This window comes from Phocoena phocoena, chromosome 18 (genome assembly GCF_963924675.1).
Source record: "Phocoena phocoena chromosome 18, mPhoPho1.1, whole genome shotgun sequence".
NCBI lineage: Eukaryota > Metazoa > Chordata > Mammalia > Artiodactyla > Phocoenidae > Phocoena > Phocoena phocoena.
Window position 1 is genome coordinate 60,481,981 of NC_089236.1, and position 7,292 is coordinate 60,489,272.

The following is a 7,292-nucleotide window of genomic DNA, read 5'->3' on the forward strand; positions in this document are numbered from 1 at the left end:
TTTACTGACCTAGAGGTCCTTTTGAGGAAGGACCCTGCTACTCTGCCATAAATTTGTACTGTTAATCTTTCTCCTTGCCTTCCTCAAAGAACCTGCAGCCTTTCACCAAGGTGTATTGGAGGAAAGGAACTAATCAGAACTTTTGAGGACTACTAGACATTGGTATCTTGATCATAGATATAAATTATAAAAATGGGTGTAGTTTGGCCGACACAGCTTTTCACACCATGCCACAACTTTACCTAGGCTTCACGATGACATATTATGATAAATGTTTTCTTTTTGCAACTGAACCAGGGCAATACTTTACACAGCCTTCCGCTCCAATATTATTGAGGATTTATTTAAGTATATTTGTTCCTTTGTGCTTACGGTAGAATTACTTCTACCTTGCAAGAATATATTGATACAGGTCTCCACTTAATGGCTTGAGGCAAAAGAGTCTGCAGAAAATTTTAAAATATAACTCCATGTATATGGCTCTTGTATGTATTTCATATCGGTTACAGTTACAAACACTACACTGTGTACGGTGTTCTATTTTGCTGCTTTTGCCCTTAGACTCAGAAAAGCTCCTGACTTTACTGTTTATTCAGTGTTCTATTTAAAGTAGTACTTCACACTGAGATTTTTAAAATTATCTATTCCTTTTTTTTATCACCACTTCCATAAAATGTCTGATTAAAATTAGTTACTGCTATACGCATTAGTATCTGGAATACTCCAGTATACTTCAAAATAAAAGGTCATATTGACCGAACTCAGATTGTTGGTTTCCTATTGATTATTCATAAGTCATGGAAGAAAAATAATAGCTAAAAATGCCTCTCTTGTATTTCAGTCCATATATATATATACCTAAAACTGCCTCTTCCTCCAGAGTGTGGAAATAATAATCAACATGATATGCTTTTGCACTTGAATGGGATAAATTCATTTACAAATGAACTCTTTTGGTTTTAATATATTTAAATTAATTTTGTCTTAAACACTTATTCATGTCCATGCATTTACCACTCTTACACCCTCAACAAGCAAATATCAGTAAAAGATTATAGGTATTTTGAAGAGGATGTTCAGTCATCGTTTGACTATTATCATAATCTTACTTGCTATATGAATATTATTTATTTCTTCACACTGTTTCATTACTAAAGCAATTCATATGATTCATTTCATACAATATTTATTTCAAATAAATGCCATTATTCTTCACATCTCCTATTAACTTTTTTGTTAGTGTCCAAATTTTTATTCCAACTTAGATACTTCTACAAAATACTTGGAAAATTAAAGCAAAGAGAGTTAAGTGGTACATATAGTATTAGTTGTATATTAAAAATAAATTTTCTAACAGTGAAAGTTGTTTTACTTGATTACAATTAATTAACATATTAGAATCAGTTACATTCTGGAATGTAACATTCCAGGAACATATCAAACGCCTTATCCTTCTTCCAAACTGTCTATAAGCATTCAGATAGATGAATTATGTTCATTGGCAAGCAAAATAAGTGTCCTTGAAATCCTACATCCTTCACTGTAGTTCAGCTCACTTGACACATTGCTAACATATCAGATGATTAAATGGAAACTTAAGTACCAAATATTTAAAGCAACTTTGTATAATAGACCCATTGAGTGTATATAAAACTCAAGTTCATGAAGTAGAAAATAAACTCGTACTTCAAGGAGAGGAATAGGCCAAATGGGCTTTCTGTTCCCCCTGTTCCATGTGCTCTCTGTGATTTGGGACAAGGTACATAAATATTTGAATCTCTTTTGAAAACACTGTAAAATGGGACATTATCTAAATCACAGGTTAATTTAGAGGCATAAATATAGGTTGTATACAGTGCCTAGCACAATTCCTAGGAGATCTTAGCTCACAACGAATGTTACTTATCTTTTTTATATTTATTTATTTTATGATTTATTTTGGCTGCACTGAGTCTTAGTTGTGGCACTCGGGATCTTTGTTGCAGCATGTTTAGTTGCAGTGCATGGGCATCTTAGTTGCAGCGTGTGAACTCTTAGTTGAGGCATGCATGTGGGATCTAGTTCCCTGACTGGGGATTGAACCCAGGGTCCCTGCATTGGAAGCACAGTCTTACCCACTGGACCACCAGGGAAGTCCCCAAATGTTATTTATTTATTTTATTTGTAATACTGTCTTATAGCTATTATTTCAGTTCCTTCACTCTATTTAGAAAATTTCCAAGAATATATTTTCTTAGGTTCTCAATAGCTTCTTTCCTTTTCTAATAATAATGAAAAGGATTCAAGAGCAAAGTCAGAAAATGTGTTTTTGGACGATACATGCTTGAGCAGTTAGAAGTGATGAATTCTTGCGGACCTATCACTAGTAACTACACATTGGGGGGGGGACGTGCAGAAGTGCCAGAGGGAGATGTGCCAGGCATCTTTTCGTTCTTCTCTACCATGTGTTCAGTCCCAGCAGTTCATACCATTCAGCAGGTTCCCCTGCCTTCTTGGTTCCAGTTTGAGTCATCCCACAGGGAGCCCTCGTAGGAGATCAAATACAGAAGGAGAGTGACATTGGTAGTATATTTATACCCCTAGCTCCCAACTTGCAAATTCACCTTTAGGTAGTTTGACCCTTCAAGAGAGGTTCACTACTCTTTTACAAGCTGGCTGACACTGTGCCACTCAGTACCTTTGGGTTCTGGTAATTTCACTCTTCTCTTGTCTTTCCGACTCTGGGTTGTTACCTCCTTAGCCTTTGGAGTTCCCCTTACACACCCCTTATATAGCATCCTTTAATCATTTCCTATTGCTGCTTTACAAAACACCACAAACTTAGTGATTTACACAATACAAGTTTTTATTTTAAAGTTCTAGAGGTCGAGGTCAGAAGTCCTAAAATCCGGGAGTCGGAAGGCTGCTTTCCTACCAGATGTTTTAGGGGAAAGTCTCTTTTCTTTTCTTTTCCAGCTTCTAGAGGCTACCTGCACTCCTTGGCCCTTGGCTGCCTATTACTTTGACATGTGCTTCTCTCATCACATCTCATCTCTGACCCTCCTGTCTCCCTTTTTCACTTATAAAGACTTGTGTGATTACATTTACTCCATCTGGACACTCCAAAATAATTTCCCCATTTCATAATCCTTGATTTAATCACATCTGCAAAGTACTTTTGGCCATTTAAGTTAACGTATTCACTGGTTCTAAGGATTGGGACATGGAGATCTTGGAGGGGGGTGCATTTTTCTGCCTATCTCAAGTTCCTTTGTAACTCAGTTCTCAAATCTCTAATTTTGAGTGTGATTTATTTCTTGATGGGAACCTCAATAATACTAGGAGACCAATTTCCCTACTGTTTTTTAGGTTCCTTTTCCAATATTATTCTGTGTAAGTAGGAGAGAGACACCAACTAATAACAGTGCTTTCTTTATGCCTGTTCCCACCATTACCAATATGGTTTAAGCTCATTTTATTCTTAGTGTTATATCCTCCAATCATCAGTTTTGTGTTTTTTTCCCCAAGTCATACTACATATATCTCTAAGAATAATATTCCCAAAGTAAAGCTATTTTTAGCAAACACTAAAAATAAACCTAAAATCCAGCATCCTTGGATTAATATACTAAGCCAACTCATTTTAGGCAACTACTCCAACACTACATTTACTTTAAAAAATATTTTTAATATAGAATTCTGTTATCCAGAAATTTGGATTTTATCGAATGAGTATAAGGCCTTCCTATCTCCACAATCCTGCTTATTTTTGCTAAAAATAATGTATTGTTTCTAAGATACATTTTCAGTACCTTTTCAGATAAATTCAGATAGAAGGGAATCCTCTACCTTCTAAATTTCTGTAGGATTTAGGCCTCATTTGTGGTTTTTATTGCAACTCATAATGTAGTTATTTCTATTTTTATATCTATACCTAGATTTCAAATTACAGAATCTTTGTATAGTTAAGTTTTATATATCTCTTACTATAGAACATAGAGGATATATATGCAGTTCTTACATAGTTTTCTTTTTTTCCCAAGGTACTTGACTATTTAAAAGTACTAAAGTAGGCACTCTGAGAATGTAGCTGCATATCTTGGTGAATACAATGTTCTGTTGTGTTCGATTTTCTTATATAATGAATTTCCAATATAAGCATTAAACTAGGAGTTTTTTTCCCTAATTCATTGCCTAAAGTTCATTGATTGAATCATGGTTAGCTGGCCTAGCTGATAGCATAAGAAGTCATACAAAAACTAATAAGACCTAAATAAAGGTGAAAATCATATCATGCTTCTGTATGGTGATTCTTTTTTTTTTTTTTTTTTTTTTTTTTTAACGGTATGTGGGCCTCTCACTGTTGTGGCCTCTCCCGTTGCGGAGCGCAGGCTCGGGACGCGCAGGCTCAGCGGCCATGGCCCACGGGCCCAGCCGCTCTGCGGCATGTGGGATCCTCCCGGACCGGGGCACGAACCCGCGTCTCCTGCATCGGCAGGCGGACTCTCAACCACTGCGCCACCAGGGAAGCCCTGGTGATTCTTATACAGAAGCTTAACAGAAAGTTTATGGTATTTTGAGTAAAATGTGAAGTCTTGAATTAGCCAGGTTCGGTGTTGATTCTGGTTTTGCTGCTTATACAGTATACTACCTTGCTATGTGGCTTAATATCTATGAGCTTCCATTTATTTATTTATTTATTATTATTATTATTTTTTTGGAACTATAGTGCTTTTATTACCAGAATGTACAAAACATTGATCCCTTTATAATTCTGCAATACTGCCTCAGATTCCCACAGTTTCAAACAACTTGTCTTTTAAATTTACATAACATCTGTTTAGCATAAATGATTTTGTTGCTGTTCATAGTAGAAGACAGTCTTTAGCTTTGATGGTTCACACCTAATTAAACAGAAATGGCTAACTTTGGGCCTAAGATAAATGTGGTGTAGAAAGAAGAGCACAGATCCCTACCAATACACATAAACCATACTCCATTCAAATAGTCCTGGGACCTTACTGAACGGACTTTCAAATAAGTAAGCCTCCCATTAAAAAACATTTTAAAATGTACGGTCTGATAAACTCAAAATACAAAAAATGCAGTATCACCAATTATGTGCATTTTCTAGGATTCGTTTTAAAATTCAGGCTAATGTTTAACAATAGCATTTCAGTTAAATTACGGCATTGGAAAAGGTTATACTTCTGAGGAAGGATCACATAAACATGCTTTTTGGGAGAAGATATGTTTGGAAAACAACAGTAATGAATAATTAATATTGCTTTAACATTTCTAAAATCACATAAAAATGATCATCTTTGATTGCCATTTCAGTAAGTTTCGATACAGGGTATGTTACTGTCCACTTACTAGTAACCAAAACACACATAGAAGACTTGTAACAAATATTCAGAATCTGTTATTTTCACGAGCTAAACATTTCTGAGACTTTAAGATTCATGTTTGAACATACAGTACTGCAATGTTGGCTACATAAAATACAATAAATAGAAGATCTTTTTCAGAGGAAGTTCAATCATCAGAGGCTGTATTGCATTTAAGGATTTAACACTGGCTATATACAGAAGGGAAAGCATTTCACTTAGAAATACTTTACATTACTGGAGCTCTCTTTTTAATATGGCAACATATAGCAGCTTACCATTCTGACACTTAAAAATCAAGAGGAATATTGCTACTCTTTTATCCTTTGGTTCCCAGTGACAAATAATGCAGTAATTATACCTCTGGTTTTCAGTTCCTCTCGAATGACATTTATTAACAGAGAGAAACCCGATGCTTTAGCTGAAATTTGGCAGCCCAAGAAGTGCACCAACTGCTCCAGAACATCCCTCATGGTCTAGAAACAGTGCTTTCAGTTGACCTTTTGACCAGTAATCCAGGACATATGCCAAAAGTTTCATGGAGAGAGAATTGATACGTAAAGTTCCAACAAAGACAACTCTTTATTTTCTCATTAACAGCACACATTCGTGCCACAGAACCAATGTTGTTGGTGATAGTAACTAACGTAGCTCTTGCTAGATCTTCTTTACCAACAGATTCTCGCTTCTTCTTATAAATGATATTCCCCAAACTAGATGCTACAGCCCAGCCAGACAGACCAAATCTCTCAAAATCTCCTCCGTAAATATCACAGACCAGCTTGTCAGCTTGGGTGCTCTCACCTTTGGATGCCATTTCAAGAGCCTCTTCAGAACTTTCACAGCCAGTCAATAAACTACATAAACCCAGAAAGGTACCCCCTCCAAGGCTTGTCCCAGTTACTCGTTTATAGTTGTCTTTGGAATGGACTGCTAAAATACTGACCCCGGAACCAATGATCACTACCAGCAGTGGTTAGGGATCAGCCAGTTTGAAAAGGCATCTTTCGGCATCTCTCAGGTTCTGAGGCATTAGCAAAATAATAGCACTCTGCTTGTCCATTGAAACTGACAGAATCTATGTACAGCAAGCCCTTTACAAGGCAGTCAGGTTCATCCAGTTTGTGCAGGTGGAGGTTTCCAACTGTGCGAAAACCGTTTTCAAACTTGTCGGCACCACCTCCTGTAGCACGTAGCGCTGTGTGTAGTGTTGAGAAGTTTTTCGCTCTTCCCCTTTGGATAAAAGCAGGCAGGTCCTGGGTTGGAAATCTGATAAAGTGCAGGTTCCCTCTCCGGCCAAAAAGTGTTAAATCTTTTAGTTCAAGGTGTGCATCCCGAATACCAGTGGATCCACAGGCTACATTAGAAGTCAGATATTTTCAGATACTTTTTAAGCTCTCAACTTCTTCTTGTTCTTCCTCTGCTGTGATATCGATAGGTTCAAAATATGAGAGCTTTACCAAAGTTCCCCCGATGTCCATGCCAAACCATGGGAAAGAGGGTTTCTTGTCATCCTTGATCTTCATGGCGTCGGCCCAAGCGGCCAGAGGCAGCCTCGGGTACTCCCCTGGGGCCGGGCGGGGCGGGGGCACCTGAGATGAAGCCTGGCCCAGGGGGCGGCCCCCCTACCCCCGCGAGGGGCGGCCCAGACGGAGCGAGCAGGGGAAGCGGGGAGGGGGCCCCCGCCGCCGCTGCAAACAAAAGGCCCCGGTCCCCCGAGCCGCCGCCCAATTTATCTATTATTTATACGTAGGATTTTTGAGGACTGAGTTACACATAGGTTTGTTGAGAAAATAGTATATGTGAAATAGCTTTTTCAGTATTCACTAAATTTATGTTTTAAGAAATCTTAAAAGCAAGAAATAAATATACCAAACCGCAAATCTGATTTTCAGGACTATATAGAAAATCTTCCACCAGAGC

The 7,292-nt window shown here is 37.7% G+C and overlaps 1 pseudogene; it reads right to left on the bottom strand.

The window, feature by feature from the left end:
- Positions 1–5,786: 5,786 nt before the first annotated feature.
- LOC136137662 (pantothenate kinase 3 pseudogene) lies at positions 5,787–6,895 on the bottom strand (annotated as a pseudogene).
- Between the last annotated feature and the right edge of the window lie 397 nt (positions 6,896–7,292).